Here is a 19,453-nt window from a genome sequence, read left to right on the forward strand (position 1 = left end):
GAACATCATTTTGGCACGTTAGTTCTAAAAGGTCTTGTAGGTTGTCATAGAACCGTTCAACTTCAGCTTCTTCAGCATTATTGGTGGGGCATAGACTTGGATTATGCCATTCATGATATTGAACGGTTTACCTTGGAAATGAACAGAGATCATTCGGTTGTTTTTGAGACTGCATCCAAGTACTTCATTTTGGACTCTTTTCTAAGGGATTCTTGCCCATGTTAGTAGATATAATGGTCATCTGAGTTAAATTCACCCATTCCAGTCCATTTCAGGTTGCTGATTCCTAAAATTCCTAAAACCAACTATTTAAGCTAAATATATCAAATTTTTTTCCACAGAGATTTTCATATTTTATGTTCTTATTAAAAATGGATGCCAATGACTGTTTTCCCATGGCCACCTCAGATGTTAAATTGGATTTCTGCTGATCTGACAGTGACAAATAGGTAATAAGACATAGTTTAATTTGTATTTTTCTGTTATGAATTGAAAACCTTTTCAGATGATTAAGAATCATTTTCATCTTCATTGAACTTCATGTCAATATCTTTTCCCCATATTTATAATGGCTATTTATTTATCCTTTCTTCACAGAATAGCAGGGAGAGATAAGAAAGCCTCCTTAAGTGAACAATGCAAAGAAATGGAGGAAAAAATAGTATGGGAAAGACTAGAGATCTCTTCAAGAAAATTATAGATACCAAGGGAATATTTTATGCAAAGATGGGCACAATAAAGGACAGAAATGGTATGGACCTAACAGAAGCATAAGATATTAAGAAGAGGTGGCAAGAATACACAGTAGAACTATCCAAAAATGTTTTAATGGCCCAGATAACTGTGATGGTGTGGTCACTTACCTAGAGCCAGATGTCTTGGAGTGGGAAGTCAAGTGGGCCCTGGAAACATTACTACAAACAAAGTTAGTGAAGGTGATGGAATTTCAGCTGAGCTATTTCAAATCCTAAATGATGCTGTGAAAGTGCTGTACTCAGTATGCTAGCAAATTTGGAAAACTCAACAGTGGCCACAGGACTGGAAAAGGTCAGTTTCCATTCCAATCCCAAAGAAAGGCAATGCTGAAGAATGTTCAAACTACTGCACAAGTGCACTCATCTCACGTGCTAGCAAAGCAATGCTCAAAATTCTCCAAGCCAGGCTTCAACAGTATGTGAACCGTAAACTTCCAGATGTTCAAGTGGGATTCAGAAAAGGCAGAAGAACCAGAGATCAAATTGCCAACATCCACTAGATCATAGAATAAGAAGGGAATTAAAAAATATATATATACTTCAGCTTAATTTTGAAGTTTCTAAAATGGGTCATTTGCACTTTGTTTGTGATCCAAGGCTTATTCTTAATTATTTTGTTTTTGCTTTGTTTTTGTTTGCTTTGTTTTCCCCTCTTCAAGGGCAATAAAAATAAACTGTAGATTTTTAAAATTAATCCTTTTTTTTTCTTCTGGGTTTGAATTATGGTTCAGAAGATTTTCTTCAGTCTTGAGTTAGAGAAAAAAATTATTCATCTTTTTCTTCAGGAACTTACATGTTTTCTCCCCCTCCTCCATTTTCATAACTCTAATCCATTTGGAATTAATTTTAGTATTTAAAGTGAAATGTGAATTAGAATTTTTCTTCTGCCTTCTAAATACTATCTGGTTGATTAATTTTCTTAATATCATTATATTATATTATTTGTCTCCCTCAGAGGTCAGAATACACACACACATACACATCCCATTAATCTCATCAGACCAGGACCCCACCCTCATGCTCTCATCTAACCCTATTTGTCACCCTCAAAACTGTGCATGTAAAGATGTACACAGTATTTCTATCTTTTAGTAGTTATGTTGAAATGCTATTATGCTTTTTTTTTTTTTATTGAGGGGAGTCCACACTGTGGCTTGAGAGATTTTAGCTCTACAACCAGGGCTCGAATTCTGTCTTCAGCAGTGAAAGCTTGGAGCCCTACCCCACAGGACCACCAGCGAATTCCCTATGCATTTAAAAAAAGTTATTGTTTTAATTGCAGAATAACTGCTTTCCTAGGCATTTTAAAATTACTATTATATTTGAGTAAAACTCACATACAGACAATTGCACAAATCACAAGGTTGCAGAAGTTTTTAAATGGTTCCAAATCATAGCCAACCATTAGTTAGCACTGTCACTCTTTAAATTTTCACTATTTCTCTGGAATTTAGTAGTATCTCTTTGTGATTTTAATTCATATTTCCCTGATGCCAAATGAGATGCAACAATGTTTCCTGTGTTTACTTTTCTCTTGGAAAGTGCTCTTGTGTCTTCTGGAAGTCTCTGTCTTCCTGATTTGCTGGCATTTTTCTACGTTTGCAGATGATGTGATGCTATATGTAGAAACTAAAGGTGCTATCAGAAAACTATTCAGTGCAGCTCAGTCGCTCAGTCGTGTCCGACTCTTTGCAACGCCATGAACTGCAGCACGCCAGGCCTCCCTGTCCATCACCAACTCCTGGAGTTCACTCAGACTCACGTCCATCGAGTCAGTGATGCCATCCAGCCATCTCATCCTCTGTCGTCCCCTTCTCCTCCTGCCCCCAATCCCTCCCAGCATCAGAGTCTTTTCCAATGAGTCAACTCTTCGCATGAGGTGGCCAAAGTACTGGAGTTTCAGCTTTAGCATCATTCCTTCCAAAGAAATCCTAGGACTGATCTTCAGAACGGACTGGTTAAATCTCCTTGCAGTCCAAGGGACTCTCAAGAGTCTTCTCCAACACCACAGTTCAAAAGCATCAATTCTTCGGTGCTCAGCCTTCTTCACAGTCCAACTCTCACATCCATACATGACCACAGGAAAAACCATAGCCTTGACTAGATGGACCTTAGTTGGCAAAGTAATGTCTCTGCCTTTCAATATGCTATCTAGGTTGGTCATAACTTTTCTTCCAAGGAGTAAGTGTCTCTTAATTTCATGGCTGCAGTCACCATCTGCAGTGATTTTGGAGCCCCCCAAAATAAGGTCTGACACTGTTTCCACTGTTTCCCCATCTATTTCCCATGAAGTGATGGGACTGGATGCCATGATCTTCGTTTTCTGAATGTTGAGCTTTGAGCCAACTTTTTCACTCCCCACTTTCACTTTCATCAAGAGGCTTTTAGAAAAGGCAGAGGAACCAGAGATCAACTGCCAATATCCGCTGGATCATCAAAAAAGCAAGAGAATTCCAGAAAAACATCTATTTCTGCTTTATTGACTATGCCAAAGCCCTTGACTGTGTGGATCACAGTAAACTGTGGAAAATTCTGAAAGAGATGGGAATACCAGACCACCTGACTGGCCTCTTGAGAAATCTGTATGCAGGTCAGGAAGCAACAGTTAGAACTGGACATGGAAAAACAGACTGGTTCCAAATAGGAAAAGGAGTGTATTGTCACCCTGCTTATTTAACTTATATGCAGAGCACATCATGAGAAATGCTGGACTGGAAGAAACACAAGCTGGAATCAAGATTGCTGGGAGAAATATCAATAACCTCTGATATGCAGATGACACTGCCTTTATCAGAAAACTATTAGAGCTCATCAATTAATTTGATAAAGTTGCAGGATATGAAATTAATATACATAAATCTCTAACATTTCTATACACGAACAATGAAAGATCAGAAAGAGAAATTAAGGAAACAATTTTATTTATGATTGCAACAAAAAGAATAAAAGTTCTAGGAATAAATCTACCTAAGGAGGCAAAAGACCTGTACTTGGGAAACTATACTAATGAAATAAATCAAAATTGCACAAACAGATGGATAAATATTCCATGTTCTTAGATCAAAAGAAAACAGATAGAGGAATCAGGCTCTCTGACTTCAGACTATACTACAAAGTTACAGTAATCCAGACAGTATGGTACTAGCACAAAAACAGAAATATAGATAAGTGGAATAAAATAGAAAGTCCAGAGGTAAACCCAGGCACCTAAAAATATACTTTGGATATTAGTTTACTGTTGGTCATATGTATTGTGAATGTTTTCTCACACATTCTATTGTTTATGTTTTTATTCAGTGGGGTCTTTTGATAAACTTTTGATAATACTTCTGATTATAACCAAATCAACTTTATAAATCTTATCACTTATGGCTAGCATTTCTTGTGTTCTGTGTATGGAATGTTTGCTTGCCAAAAGCATGGCAGATATTATACCTTCAGGTGAATAAAACAGAAAGACTTCCCTACCAATCCCTTGTTTTAATTTTTTAAAAAAGCATGTAACTCCACAAAGAAGAAATAAAAGCCCAAAATGACAACCAGAAATGAAATAAATGGTGACAAAATAAAAGGTTAATATGTAACTAACCTTAATCTACAATGCTAATATAAACATGAAATAATCTTTAGTTTAGGGGCTACCCTGGTGGCTCAGATGGTAAAGAATCTGCCTGCAATGTAGGAGACTCAAGCATGATTTCTGGATTGGAAAGATCCCTTTTAGCTTGGAGAATTTCATGGGCAGAAGAGCCTGGCAGGCTACAGTCTATGAGGTGACAAAGAATTGGACATGACTGAGCAACTAACACTTTCACATAGGATAAAAATATTAAATACTAAAAAAAAAAATATTAAATACTATGTAAGTATACAGGGAATTGATCATCTTTAAAATATTCTAAGATCTTTATGTTGTGTGGTGTTAGTGTGTGCTACGTTGCTTCAGTTGTGTCTGACTCATTGCAACCCCATGGACTGAGGCCTGCCAGGATTCTATGTCCATGGGATTCTCCAGGCAAGGATTCTGGAGTAGGTTGCCATGCCCTCCTCCAGTGGATCTTCCCAACCCAGGGACTAAACTGGGGTCTCCTGCATCAGAGGCAGATTCTTTACCATTTCAGTCATCAGGGAAGTCCATATTGTGTGGCATAGGGATTAAAATAGTATTTAACTTTTGACTAGTGTGACTAGTCCACACTCAGCAACTACCGAAGCCCAAGTGCCCTGAAGCCCATGCTCCACAAGAAGAAGCCGGCACACTGCAATGAAGAGTAGCCCCTGCTTGCCTCAAGTAGAGAAAAGGTCCATGCAACAGTGAAGACCCATCATAGCCAAAAATAAATAAAGTTGTTTAAAAAAACTAACATATTTAACCTATAATCCAAGAGGTCCCGTGACAAAAAATGAAATAAAAAATAAGTTCATAAAAAGATATGTTCAACAATTACAACAATCTTATTCACAATAGTTAAATATCTAGAAATAGCCAATGCTATCCATTAATAGGATAATGATAAACAAATGGTAGGTATTCATTTGATGGAATACCTATCAATAATAAAAAAGAACAAATAACTGATACATATATCAACATGAAGGAATATCAAAACATTATCATACAAGCCTTACACCAAGAATACATACCATATGGTTCTGTTTCTATGTCAAACTAAATATGGTGCCATTAAATATCTTTCTAATATTTATGACTTTAATTTTATCACCATATTGCAATTATTAGGATTTCCAGTATGATGTCAAATATAAGTGATGAGAGCAGGCATTTTTGCATTGCCAGCAAAGGTCTGTATATTCAAAGCTATGATTTTTCCAGTAGTCATGTGTGGATGTGAGAGATGGACCATAGAGAAGGCTGAGTGCTGATGAACTGATGCTTTCAAATTGTTGTGCTGGAGAAGACTCTTGAGAATCCCTTGCATAGCAAGGAGATCAAACCAGTCAATCCTAAAGGAAATCAATCCTGAATATTCATTTGAAGGACTGATGCTGAAGGTGATGCTCCATACTTTTGCCACCTGATGAGAAGAGCTAACTCACTGGAAAATACTCTGATGCTGGGAAAGATCCAGGGAAGGAGGAGAGGGGGAGGACAGAGGACGAGATGATTGGATGGTATTACTGACTCAATAGACGTGAGTTTGAGCCAACTCCGGGAGATAGTGAAGGACAGGGAAGCCTGGCGTGCTGCAGTCCATAGGCTGCAAAGAGTCGGACACAATTGGACAACTGAACAACAACCAAACTTAAGAAGAAAACATTCACTCTTTAATCACTAATAATCTTTATCATGGATGCATGATTTTTTCTGCCTTATTGAGAAAATCATGTCTTTTTTTCTCTTAATATATTAACAAGGTGAATTAAATTGGTGAATGTTAAATTTATTTTCTTGGACTAAACTATACTTGGTGATGATATAGTCTCCTTTCATATGTTGCTACATTCAACTGCTACCATTTTACTAAGTGCTTGTGCATCTATTCATGAAGGGATATTGGTTAAGGAAAGAACTTTCATTTTCATAATGTCTTTGCTGAAAAGTATAACTTTTTCTATTGCTTGGTAGTGTCTGTGTAAAATTGACATTTCTTTCTTAAATGTTTGGTAGAATTTAACATTTAAGCACCTAAGACTGAAATTTTCTTTGTAGGAGAATTTTTGATAAAAATTCAATCTTTTTAATAGATATAGGGATAAATATAAATATATATCAGATTTTGTTTCATATTTTGTCACTTTGAATAATTTTTATTATTTAGATAATTGCCTGTTTGATCTAATTTGTTTAATTTGTTGGCATAAAGGTGTTTATATTATTCTTATTTTTCTTTTAATTTCTGTAGAATCTGCAGTGTTGGTCCTTGTTTCATTCTTTATATAGAAATGGACTTTCCTTCTTTTTCCTTGATTACTCTAGGTAGGAGTCTGTCAATTTTCCCGGTCTTCTTAAATAGGCAGTTTTTAAATTTTTTTCTATTGTTAGTTATGAATTTCTCTAATCACTGTTTTAGCTGCATCTCTCATGCATTTCTGTTGTTATCCTTACATTCAAAACATTTTATAATTTTCCTTTTGATTACTTTGACCAGCGAATTATTTGGAAGTGTTTTAATTTTTTTTTTTTTTTTTGCATTGCATTTACTTCCTCATTGTTTCTGTGGATCAGGAGACTGAATATAGCTTAATTGGATCCTTAGCTTCTCACGAAGTTGCATTCTTGGTGTTGAATAGGGTTGTTTTCCTACCAGAAGTTCAGGACCCTCTTCCAAACTGCCATGGCTACTGGTATTAATCAATTGTTTGCTGATGTTGGACTGAGAACTTTCATTGTTTTCTTTTTTTCTCCTTGCCCAACAACTAGAGGCCACCTGCAGTTCTTAGAGATCATCTACATTTCCTTGCCTTGTATGCTTCCCCATCATGGTGATGTATTCATTAAGTCACCAAGGGAAGTCTCTCTCTTCTAACTAGCCTATTAGTAAGATTGGGGGGGGGGGGAGGCTCTTTTTAAAATACATTTATCTTTTTATTTTAGGACACTTCCTATTAAAATCAAGATTTTTAATACAGACATTCATTTACTAATTGAAATGAATTTTATATATTTTCTTTAACCTAACAGGATAAGTGTTATCGTTGTTTTTACTTTTTAATTAAAAATTAGTAAAAAAAAATGTAATATGATCAAATAACTATTGACGAAATAAGAGGATTGGGAGGGAAAATATTTATGAAACATTTATTCACGACAAATGACATAAATGTTGGATTTTCCCTTATTTAAAAATGGAAACTTTTAGGAAGGAGCATGGATATCTATGATGATTTTGCTTTATTTTTAAAAAGGTATTTATCTATTTGGCTGCACCAGACCTTAGTTGTGGCGTGCAAGATCTTCAGTTTCAGCATGTGAACTCTTAGTTGCAGCATGTGGGATCTAGTTCCCCGATCAGGGATCAATCTGGGCCCCCTGCATTGGGAGTACAGAGTCTTAGGCACTAAACAACCAAGAAAGTTCTCGTGATAATTTTGCTTTACAGCTTATATGTACATAAAGCTTGGATGAGGAGATCATTAGGAATAGAGAGAATTAGTTTACTTACTTACATCACTGTCAACTTCACTCACATGAAGAGTGAAAGCCATCCTTCTTTCCCTCATCCATTCAAACTCCTATGCCATCACTAGCTCCCTGGCCAATTAGGATCATGTGAGGAGCTTTTAGAAAACTCTGAAACTGGGGTCCAACCCCCAAAGCAGAATTTTTCAGTTTAAATATATTTGAGGTAATTCTAGATTTTATTATTTATTTTGCATTTAATTCCACTGTGGTCAAAAAAACATACTCTACAAATTCAGTTGTTTTGTATCTATTGAGACTCCCTTTAATAATCCAACATATTTCTATCTCAACATTTGAACCATGTGTATTTGAAAAGAAAGTATATTCTATATTCTGCAATTCTAAGGTATGTACAGTGTTTAAATATAACAAGTAGGTCAACCTGGTTAATGGTCTAATTCAAATCCTCTATGTGTTTACTGATTGTGTGTTTGTTATTTTATCAGTTGTTGAGAGAGGGTTGTTCAAATCTCCAAAAGTGTTGAATAATTTATTTCTCATTTTCATTATTCATTTTATTTTTGTACATTTTGAAGCTCCATTATTAAGTACTATCTTATTTGTAATGGCTACCTCCTTGATGAAATGACCATTTTATTATGATGAGGCCTTTTTCCCCCTCTGATAATACTCTTTTATCTTGAAGCTTATACTGCCTGATATCTTTTCAGCCAAAATAACTATCTTATACTTCTCATTTTCAGGGTGTATCTTTTGCCAATGATTAAATTTCATTTTATCTGTATTTATATTTAAAGTGCATCTCTTATTGACAGCAGTTACTTGGCTCTATCTAATTTGATCTACTCCAACAATTTCTGCTTTTTAATTGAGGTGCTTATTCCATAATTGTTTAATGCAATTATTATGATTTGATTTAGGTCAATCTACTTTAAGTCCATATGAACCTTTGTTTCCTTATTTGTTATCCATTATTTTTTGAACTACATTGCCTTGCTTAGCTATAACTTGTTAGGTTATTGTTTTAGTGGTTGCTTTAAGTATTGTCCACTCACTGGAAAAGACCCTGATGCTGGGGAAGAATGCAGGCAAAAGGAGAATGGGCTGAGAGAGGATGAGATGGTTGGATGGCATTATTGACTCAATGGACATGAATTTGAATAAACCCCAGGAGATACTGGAAGACAGAGGAGCTTGGCATGCTATAGTCCATGGGGTTGCAAAGAGTTGGATGCAATGTAGTGACTGAACAACAACAACAAAGTATTGCAATAGGCAAAGTTTTCTCAATCTACAGAAAACTAATATTGTAACAAGTCTGGAAAAATTATAGAACACTTGCAGTTTTGAGAGTCCATTTTCTTCCATCCTTGTTTACGTTATGGTTAAAGACATTAAAAGAAAAATGTTCTTTTACATTTTGTAGACATTTAACACTTTTGCTGTTCTTTACCTCTTACTGACAATCCAAATTTCCATCTGGAATCATTTTCTTTTAGCTTGAAATCTGTATTTTCTACAGTATAAATCTTCTGGTGACATTTTTTTCTTTCTTTCATATGAAAATGCCTCTGCTATCAATTCTTGAAGAACATTATTTCATGGTAAATAATTTTTGATTGCCTTCCCCCAAATTTATCACATTAAAGATATTTATTTCATTTTCTTCTGGCCTCCACAGTTTTTCAAAAGAATCTAGTAATTTTTCATAGTTGCTTCTCTGCATGCAGAGTGTTACTTTCTTCTAGTTATTTTCAAGATATTCTGTTTATCTTTAGTTATCAGCATACTTGGTCATGATTTTCTTTGTATTTTTCCTGCTTGTGATTTGTTGAATTTCTTAATGTGTAAGTTTATGATTTTTCTCCAAGATTCAAAAATTTTACTTACTCTACCTTTAAATATTTGTTTTGTCACATTCTTTTATTTCTGCCATGATTCTTTAACTTTAAAAATCTCCCATGATTTATTTAAATTATGCAGAGTACATCATGTGAAATACCGGACTGGATGCAGCACAAGCTGGAATCAAGATTGCCAGGAGAAATACCAATAACCTTAGATATGCAGATGACACCACCCTTCTTGGAGAAAGTGAAGAGGAACTAAAGAGCCTCTTGTTGAAGGTGAAAGAGGAGAGTGAAAAAGCTGGCTTAAAACTCAACATTCAAAAAAACGAAGATCATGGGCATACCCACCTGATGGGCATCTGGTCCCATCACTTCATGGCAAATAGATGGAGAAACAATGGGAACAATGACAGATTTTATTTTCTTAGGCTCCAAAATCACTGCAAACGGTGACTGCAGGCATGAAATTTAAAAATGCTTGCTCTTTGGAAGAAAAGCTATGAACAACCTAGACAGCATATTAAAGAGACATTACTTTACTGACAAAGGTCCATCTAGTCAAAACTATGGCTTTTCCAGTAGCCATTTATGGATGAGAGAATTGGACCATAAAGAAGGCTGAATGCCGAAGAATTGATGCTTTTGTGCTGTGGTGTTGGAGAAGACTCTTGACAGTCCCTTGGACTGCAAGGAGATCAAACCAGTCAATCCTAAAGGAAATCAATCCTGAAAATTCATTGGAAGAACTGAAGTTGAAGCTAAAACTCCAATACTTTGGCCACCTGATGCAAAGAACTGACTCATTGGAAAAGCCCCTGATGCTGGGCAAGACTGAAGGTAGGAGGGGAAGGGGATGCCAGAGGGTGAGATGCTCGGATGCATCACTGACTCAATAGACATGAGCTTGAACAAGCTCCGGGAGATGGTGAAGGACAGGTAAGCCTGGCATGTTGCAGTCTATGGGGTCGCAAAAGTTGGACACCATTGAGCAACTGAACAAAATTTTCCTTTTTTTAATGTTTCCTGTTGTATTCTTCAGGTGAATATTTTCTTTTGATCTGGCTTCATAGTCACTAACTCTTCTCTGCTGTCTTTATTCTATATATTCCCTTCAGTTAATATTTTATTTGACATATAGCCTTTCAGTTCTAGAATTTGCATTTTTAATATGATTTCTATTTCTCCTCAGAGATTTCATCATTACAAGCATATTTTCTTTTATCTCACTGAACACAGTTATAGGAGCTCCTTGATATACCTTACTTTATGATTCTAAAATCCTGCAGGGATCTCTACTCAACATTCTATAACATTCCACAAAAGAAAATAATCTAACAAAGAGTGGATAAAAATGTATATGCATAACCTTCACTTTTCTGTATGCCTGGAACTAATGAAACTAACACAACTTTGTAAATCAACTATACTCCAATAATAATTTTTAAAAATTCTGAAACTTGAGTCACCTCAGGGTTGATATTGTCTTTCCCTTTGAAAATGGATAATATTTTTCCAGATCATCTGATTTCAAATAATTTGGGGGCTTCCCTGATGTCTTAGCAGGTAAAAAAATCTACCTTCGAGGCAGGAGACACAGAAGACGTGGGTTGAATTCCTTGGTTGGGAAAAATCCCCTGGAGAAGGAAATGGCAACCCATTCCAGTATTCTTGCCTGGGAAATCTCATGGACAGAGGAGCCTGGTGGGCTACTACTTCACAGGGTCACAAAGAGCCAGAAACAACTGAGCAACTGATGCACATACAAACTTAGACAATGTGACTGCCATATTATGGAGACTTAATTTTTTAACTTATTCTTCCACAGAGTTTTAAGGATTTCATCTTTGTGGGCGTTTATTAGGATGAAAACTTGATTTTGTAGATTACAGCTAAAATTTCAGTTCATTAAAAATTTTTTTTTTATTGAAGGATAGCTGCTTTACAGAATTTTGTTGTTTTCTGTCAAACCTCAACATGAATCAGCCATAAGTATACATATATTCCCTCCCTTTTGACCCTCCCTCCCATCTCCCTTCCCATCCCACCCCTCTAAGTTGATACAGAGCCTCTGTTTGAGTTCCCTGAGCCATACATACAAATTTCCATTGGCTATCTGGCGGCTGCTACCAGTGCACTGAGCGCGGGTGGCTGCGAAAGGCGCACTTAGCACAGCCGAGAGGAGCTACCCCACGTCCAAGATCAGGGGCAGAGGCCAGGAGGACCCCATGCCCGAGGGGCGGTGGCCAAGAGGAGTTACCCCACGTCCGAGGTCAGGGGCAGTGGCCAAGAGTGCCAGGCGGCGACGGCACAGGAATGGCTGAGAGGAGCTACCCCATGCCCGAGGCCAGGGGCGGCGGTCAGGAGGAGCAACCCCACGTCCAAGGGGCAGTGGCTGCGCCGGCGCAGGAAGCCTAGAGGAGGTATTCCACGTTCAAGGTCAGGAGGGGTGGTGGTGAGGAGATGACCCTTGTCCAAGGTAAGGAGCAGCAGCTGTGCTTTGCTGGAGCAGCCATGAAGAGATACCCCACGCCCAAGGTAAGAAAAACCCAAGTAAGATGATAGGTGTTGCAAGAGGGCCTCAGAGGGCAGACACACTGAAACCATACTCACAGAAAACTAGTCAATCTAATCACACTAGGACCACAGCCTTGTCTAACTCAATGAAACTAAGCCATGCCTGCAGGGCAACCCAAGATGGGCAGGTCATGGTGGAGAGGCCTGACAGAATTTGGTCCACTGGAGAAGGGAATGGCAAGCCACTTCAGTATTCTTGCCTTGAGAACCCCATGAACAGTATGAAAAAGCAAAATGATAGGATACTTAAAAAGGAACTCCCCAGGTCAGTAGGTGCCCAATATGCTACTGGAGTTCAGTGGAGAAATAACTCCAGAAAGAATGAAGGGATGGAGCCAAAGCAAAAACAATACCCAGTTGTGGATGTGACTGGTAATAGAAGCAAGGTCCGATGCTGTAAAGAGCAATATTGCAAAGGAACCTGGAATGTCAGGTCCATGAATCAAGGCAAATTGGAAGTGGTCAAACAAGAGATGGCAAGAGTGAACATCGACACTAGGAATCAGCGAACTAAAATGGACTGGAATGGGTGCCTTTAACTCAGATGACCATTATATCTACTACTGCGGGCAGGAATCCCTCAGAAGAAATGAAGTAGCCATCATGGTCAACAGAAGACTCCAAAATGTAGTACTTGGATGCAATCTCAAAAATGACAGAATGATCTCTGTTCGTTTCCAAGGCAAACCATTCAATATCACAGTAATCCAAGTCTATGCCCCAACCAGTAACGCTGAAGAAGCTGAAATTGAACAGTTCTATGAAGACCTACAAGACTTTTTAGAACTAACACCCAAAAAAGATGTCCTTTCATTATAGGGGACTGAAATAGTGGAAGTCAAGAAACACCTGGAGTAACAGGAAAATTTGGCCTTGGAATACGGTATGAAGCAGGACAAAGGCTAATAGAGTTTTGCCAAGAAAATGCACTGGTCATAGCAAACACCCTCTTCCAAAGACTCTACACATGGACATCACCAGATGGTCAACATCGAAATCAGATTGATTATATTCTTTGCAGCCAAAGAGGGAGAAGCTCTATACAGTCAGCAAAAACAAGACCAGGAGCTGACTGTGGCTCAGACCATGAGCTCCTTATTGCCAAATTTAGACTTAAATTGAAGAAAGTAGGGAAAACTGCTAGACCATTTAGGTATGACGTAAATCAAATCCCTTACGATTTTACAGTGGAAGTAAGAAATAGATTTAAGGGCCTAGATCTGATAGATAGAGTGCCTGATGAATTATGGATGGAGGTTTGTGACAATGTACATGAGACAGGGATCAAGACCATCCCCATGGAAAATAAATGCAAAAAAGCAAAATGACTGTCTGGGGAGGCCTTACAAATAGCTGTGAAAAGAAGAGAGGCAAAAAGCAAAAGAGAAAAGGAAAGATATAAGCATCTGAATGCAGAGTTCCAAAGAATAGCAAGGAGAGATAAAAAAGACTTCCTCAGTGATCATTGCAAAGAAATAGAAGAAAACAACAGAATGGGAAAGACTAGAGGTTTCTTTAAGAAAATGAGAGATACCAAGGGAACATTTCATGCAAAGATGGGCTCAATAAAGGACAGAAATGGTATGGACCTAACAGAAGCAGAAGATATTAAGAAGAGGTGGCAAGAATACACAGAAGAACAGTACAAAAAAGATCTTCACGACCCAGATAATCACAATGGTGTGATCACTCACCTAAAGCCAGACGTCCTGGAATGTGAAGTTAAGTGGGCCTTAGAAAGCATCACTGCGAACAAAGCTAGTGGAGGTGATGGAATTCCAGTGGAGCTATTTCAAATCCTGAAAGTTGATGCTGTGAAAGTGTTGCACTCAGTATGCCAGCAAATTTGGAAAACTCAGCAGTGGCCACAGGACCGGAAAAGGTCAGTTTCCATTGCAATCCCGAAGAAAGGCAATGCCAAAGAATGCTCAAACTACCAAACAATTGCACTCATCCCACACGCTAGTAAATAATGCTCAAAATTCTCCAAGCCAGGCTTCAGCAATACATGAACCGTGAAATTCCAGATATTCAAGCTGGTTTAAGAAAAGGCAGAGGAACCAGAGTCCAAATTGTCAACATCTGCTAGATCATTGAAAAAGGAAGAGAGCTCCAGAAAAACATCTATTTCTGCATTATTGACTATGCCAAAGCCTTTGACTGTGTGGATCACAATAAACTGTGGAAAATTCTGAAACAGATGGGAATACTAGACCACCTGACCTGTCTCTTGAGAAATTTGTACAAAGGTCAGGAAACAACAATTAGAACTGGACATGGAATAACAGACTGGTTCCTAATAGGAAAAGAAGTATGTCAAGGCTGTATATTGTCGCCCTGCTTATTTAACTTCTATGCAGAGTACATCATGAGAAACGCTGGACTGGAAGAAACACAAGCTGGAATCAAGATTGCTGGGAGAAATATCAATAACCTCAGATATGCAGAGATACCACCCTTATGGCAGAAAGTGAAGAGGAACTAAAAAGCCTCTTGATGAAAGTGAAAGTGGAGAGTGAAAAAGTTGGCTTTAAGCTCAACAATCAGAAAACTAATATCATGGCATCTGGTCCCATCACTCCATGGGAAATAGATGGGGAAACAGTGGAAATAGTGTCAGACTTTATCTTTTTGGGCTCCAAAATCACTGCAGATGGTGACTGCAGCCATGAAATTAAAAGATGCTTACTCCTTGGAAGAAAAGTTATGACCAACCTAGATAGCATATTAAAAAGCAGAGACATTACTTTGCCAACAAAGGTCCATCAAGTCAAGGCTATGATTTTTCCAGTGGTCATGTATGGATGTGAGAGTTGGACTGCGAAGAAAGCTGAGTGCCAAAGAATTGATGCTTTTGAAGTGTGGTGTTGGAGAAGACTCTTGGGAGTCCCTTGGACTGCAAGGATATCCAACCAGTCTGTTCTGAAGGAGATCAGCCCTGGGATTTCTTTGGAAGCAATGATGCTGAAGCTGAAACTCCAGTACTTCGGTCACTTTATGCGAAGAGTTGATTCATTGGAAAAGTCTCTGATGCTAGGAGGGATTGGGAGCAGGAGGAGAAGGGGATGACAGAGGATGAGATGGCTGGATGGCATCACTGACTCGATGGACGTGAGTCTGGGTGAACTCCAGGAGTTGGTGATGGACAGGGAGGCCTGGTGTGCTGTGACTCATGGGGTCGCAAAGAGTTGGACATGACTGAGCGACTGAATTGAACTGAACTGACTGAATGTAAGTTTCCATGTTACTCTTTCCAAACATCTCACCTTCTGCTCCCTCATTTCATTTTTAAAGAAAGTTTTGGACTGCTTTGAAACTATCTTGTGCACGCACAGCTCATTGGCCAGTCAGATAATTACAAAATTTGAAACTCCACCCATCTAGAGCCCTCTTTCCTGGGATTATCTCTTCATTTCCCAAGATTTTTTTCTTTCCTCAAAGTCTGTAGTCTAAAACTTCAGACCAGAAAGACTGCATGCTTCCCACTGGAATTTAAAAAATAAATATCATAAAAATAGGCAGCTCACTTCCTGTGATCCATTCTTCCAAGTTCAAATTTTCTCTCGAATCTGCTTGTTTTATAGCCTTCTTCAATGCTTCCATCTATTTTTTATGAAATATCTTTTGTCTAGGGTTTGAAGTGTTAACTTCAGGAGGGTCAAATATTAGGGCAACTTAGCCATCTCAGGATATCATGTCATGTTAATCAATGGACTTATTAAATGTGTTTTTTTTTGACAATTTTCTGGTATCACATTACACAATTCAACCCAAAGTTGACATTTTCATGAACAGACAATGTTTACAATAATTGGATCATCCATTGCATTATTTTTTTTAGTTTAGGGTTCATTTTTATAATCTCTCTTTTTTACCACCCTGGACAACACTCATTATCCTCTGGATTCTCCATAGCCTGGATAACATGAAAATCAAGATGAGTTAAACTGAGTTTGAAAATAAGAACACTATAATTAAAGCCCTAAGATGATCCTCCTTTGAATGCAATATGTGGAATTAAATAAAAAACTTTATGACATCCAAGTACTCAATTTTTTCCCTTACCAATTCCAAGTATATTATGAACTTTGTGCTATCAGATGAAAGAAATCTGGATAAGTCAAGGATATCTAAATTAACAAAGTTTGACTTTATTGATAAGTATATGTTTTTCTTTGAGGTTCTACATCAACTCTTTCTCCTGGAGAGTTGCTTTTTCATTGATTAACGCCTACCTATTAAATCTCTAGACTACATTAATCTGTTTTATTTTTTTCAGAAAGAAATATAAAGATAGAAAAGAAATATCTATTACAAACTTTCCTTAATCTATTTTTTATTTCCTAATCTATTTTCATAGAAATGTGTTCTTAAAAAAATTTTATTCAAAATCTAAATTGATGAGTTTATTGAACTTTATACTGACATAAAAATTAATAAAGAACAACCAAAACTCTTTGCTACTAGCAGTAATGTTGTCAAAATTGCTCTATAATATCAGCAAGTTTTTTGGGGAAAACTTATTCCCAGTAGTGGGCTAGTATTTTCCACAGGAAACAGTGGTTCAGGACTCAAACTAATTTTGTCCATGGGAATTTAAAACAAGACACATTTTCGTGGTTTAGGTTGCACATAGTCATTTTGGAAGTCAAAAACACTGCTTTAATATTCCCCAAAGAACTGTAATTTGAAAGTATCTTTTTCTCAAGGCAGATACAGTTGTGAAAAAGGTATTACTTTTTTAAAAGAAATAAAAATTCTAATTAAAATGAATACCAACACACTGAGTTCCTTTAGAATTGTTCTAAAGGGAAATACTCTATTCTAATTAATCTTTCATATAAATTACTTCACTGCTGCTCTTTGGTTCAGCCTAGCATTTACGTAATTTTGGAATAATAAATACCCATGATAAATGAGAGTCATTATAATAATTTTCTTAAGAAGCTGAATGTCTTTGAATAGCACATTTTTAAAAATGTAAGTTTCTAAAACAATTATAAGCTTTTATGTTTTTGGAATCCTGTCCATAATTTTCTTGACAATTGTAATAAAAATATCATTAATATTTCACTTTAATGATATAGTGCTCTGGAACAAAATTACAATAGAACAAAATTCCATTTGAAGAATTGAACTGCACCATATAATCGTGCTAAATGAATCCATTATCATTGGTTCTATGAGTCTCAGACATTAAATTAGAGTTTGGGTCATTCTAGAAAGGAAGGCACATTTTTTCCTTAAAAATAATTTTTTTTTTTTTTGGCAGCACCACATAGCTTGTAAAATCTTAGTTCCCCAACCAGGAAATGAACCCAGTCCTAACAACTAGAACATCAGGGAATTCCCTCATTTCTACTATAATTATTATCTTTAGGTTTATTTGAAAATTTTAGATTGTTATCATAGTGACAGTGTTAACATGCTTTCTCATTTCTTCACTGGGAAGATATTAAAATAACAAGCTTTAGGGTTAATCTTGCAAGCAATTTTTTTGAGTTTTCTGACACTTGCTATTCTAATGAAAGTATAAAATCCAGATAAATCTTATCTCAATTATATATCCCATGTTCTGTTTTGCTTCTCTTGATCCTTTTTATTGTAGTGAATATTAGGAGAATAAAATTAGTCAGAATAAAAGGAACTGTCCTTATGAGAAGTTAAGAGACAATTAAGTTCAGTTCAGTTGCTCAGTTGTGTCTGACTCTTTGCAACCCCATGAATCGCAGCATGCCAAGCCTCCTTGTCTATCACCAACTCCCGGAGTTCACTTAAACTCATGTCCATCGAGTTGGTGATACCATCCAACCATCTCATCCTCTGCTGTCCCTTTCTCCTCCTGCCCCCAATCCTTCTCAGCATCAGAGTCTTTTCCATGGAGTCAACTCCTTGCATGAAGTGGCCAAAGTATTGGAGTTTCAGCTTCAACATCAGTCCTTCCAATGAACACCCAGGGCTGATCTCCTTTAGGATGGACTGGTTGGATCTCCTTGCAGTCCAAGGGACTCTCAAGAGTCTTCTCCAACATCACAGTTCAAAAGCATTAATTCTTTGGCACTCAGCTTTCTTCACAGTTCAACTCTCACATCCATACATGACCACTGGAAAAACCATAGCCTCGACTAGACAGACCTTTCTTGGCAAAGTAATGTCTCTGCTTTTCAATATGCTATCTAGGTTGGTCGTAACTTTCCTTCCAAGGGGTAAGCGTCTTTTAATTTTATGGCTGCAGTCATCATCTGCAGTGATCTTGGAGCCCAAAAAGATAAAGTCTGACACTGTTTCCACTGTTTCCCCATCTATTTCCCATGAAGTGATGGGACCGGATGCCTTGATCTTCGTTTTCTGAATGTTGAGCTTTAAGCCAACTATTTCACTCGCCTCTTTCACTTTCATCAAGAGGCTTTTCAGTTCCTCTTCACTTTCTGCCATAAGGGTGGTGTCATCTGCATATCTGAGGTTATTGATATTTCTCCTGGCAATCTGGATTCCAGCTTGTGCTTCTTCCAGTCCAGCGTTTCTCATGATGTACTCTGCATAGAAGTTAAATAAGCAGGGTGACAATATACAGCCTTGATGTACTCCTTTTCCTATTTGGAACCAGTCTGTTGTTCCATGTCCAGTTCTAACTGTTGCTTTCTGACTTGCATATAGGTTTCTCAAGAGGCAGGTCAGGTGGTCTGGTAGTTCCATCTGTTTCAGAATTTTCCACAGTTTATTGTGATCCACACAGTCAAAGGCTTTGGCATAGTCAATAATGCAGAAATAGATGTTTTTCTGGAGCTCTCTTGCTTTTTTGATGATCCAGTGGATGTTGGCAATTTGATCTCTGGTTCCTATGCCTTTTCTAAAACCAGCTTGAAACCTAAATCATGGGCCAGCACGTCTGGAACTTTTTGCTTGTATTCAAGGCTATGATTTGACTCAGTGGAGAACAACAATTACCACCCCACACTATCCTTACCCAATGGACAGGGAATTTTCTGGATAATTCCAAAAACTGAGGAGAAGATAAGATGGTTGTGAAGGAGCAGAAGGGACAGAAGTACAGATATAGAAAGTGAAAGAAGGCTGGCTGATTTCTTGATAAAACTCTGCCATGCATATGCTTCTGGCACTTGTCTAAATTTTCATACTTGCTGCTCTGGCAGAAGAGAGTACTTGTT

Source organism: Budorcas taxicolor, chromosome 5, assembly GCF_023091745.1.
Source record: "Budorcas taxicolor isolate Tak-1 chromosome 5, Takin1.1, whole genome shotgun sequence".
Lineage (NCBI taxonomy): Eukaryota > Metazoa > Chordata > Mammalia > Artiodactyla > Bovidae > Budorcas > Budorcas taxicolor.